This window comes from Penaeus monodon, chromosome 20 (assembly GCF_015228065.2).
Source record: "Penaeus monodon isolate SGIC_2016 chromosome 20, NSTDA_Pmon_1, whole genome shotgun sequence".
In the NCBI taxonomy this organism is placed as follows: Eukaryota; Metazoa; Arthropoda; class Malacostraca; order Decapoda; family Penaeidae; genus Penaeus; species Penaeus monodon.
The window spans coordinates 40,996,055-40,997,246 of record NC_051405.1 but is presented as its reverse complement, the minus strand read 5'-3'; the positions used below and the strand labels follow the sequence as shown (position 1 = coordinate 40,997,246).

Genomic DNA, 1,192 nt, shown 5'->3' with positions numbered 1-1,192 from the left:
GTGGTCATATCAAGGACTAGCTCATGAGAGACAATTACAGGCATGATTACTCTTCTTGGTGAACTGCTGAGGATTTTTTTCCCTTCTTGTAAATGGATAGACTGATTCTTAAGTACTCATGGTAGTGGTACTGGAATACAATCAGAAGTTAGCACATAGAAATGTGTAAATACTATTAGTTGCCTTGAACAGACCTATCACAAAAATAATAAAAGTACCACACATGGCCAATATTAGTTTACTTGCTTTTCCAATATAAAATTTGATTTAATAAGCATACATTTTATAGTTTTTTTCAAATAAATTTTTATTTTTGTGTTTGGTTCCTAATTTGTATTAGACATCATCAGTATCTACTTACAGTAATGAAAACTTAAACACTATACATGTGCAAATAATGACAGATTATCAAATCATATATACAGTTAAAAGCCACAAAAGCTGACGATGCTTATTCAAATCAGGGAGCAAAATTCCGGAGGAAAACATTATCTGATTTGGTGTACAGTTGACAAGCTTTCCAACCTCGTTTTCCTTGTTTATTAGTGTCCTATAAGCTTTTATCACTCACCGAGTTTAACTGTAAAATATAATAATGCTGGACATTCACTTCTGTTATAATATACATACTGTATTCAAAATGAATTCCCAAGATTTAAGGATGAAAATGTTATTACCATTAATTTAGCAAAGATAAGGTCAGGTCAAGACAATGAATACTGCCATATATAATTTCGAAATTAACAATCAGCTGCTGCACAGACCAACACTCCATGACCACCTTTCCTATACTAAAATAGTATCACTTGATTTTTCTTTTATGCTAAGTCTGCTGATATCCATGTTTACATTAGCTACATTATAGTCATAGAACATATAACAGTACAGTAGGAGAGAGGGGTTGGAGGGGGTTGAACCTCCTATATCTTATACTATTATCATCACTGACAATCATTTTAGTTTGAAATTCCACTTTTCATAACCTTTAGGACTGTTTGAACAGGAAGCAACAAAGAAATTATATGAAAAATAGGTTAATGACATATTTAGAGATGTGTTACTTCAAAGTAATATGTGTAAAAATCGAGGATTATGAGAATGAAGTAAGTCACTCCAAAGATATGCCTTCCCCTCTATTTTGGCACATGACATGGTGAAAACAGATTATAAAATTCAATTATTAATAATTGAC

General features: G+C 31.8%; 1 protein-coding gene across 1 annotated transcript in view; it reads right to left on the bottom strand.

The window, feature by feature from the left end:
• Window positions 1-1,192, bottom strand: part of LOC119585824 (eukaryotic translation elongation factor 1 epsilon-1-like) — a 4,475-nt gene that overhangs the window by 2,173 nt on the left and 1,110 nt on the right. The gene's annotated exons all lie outside the window — the stretch shown is intronic.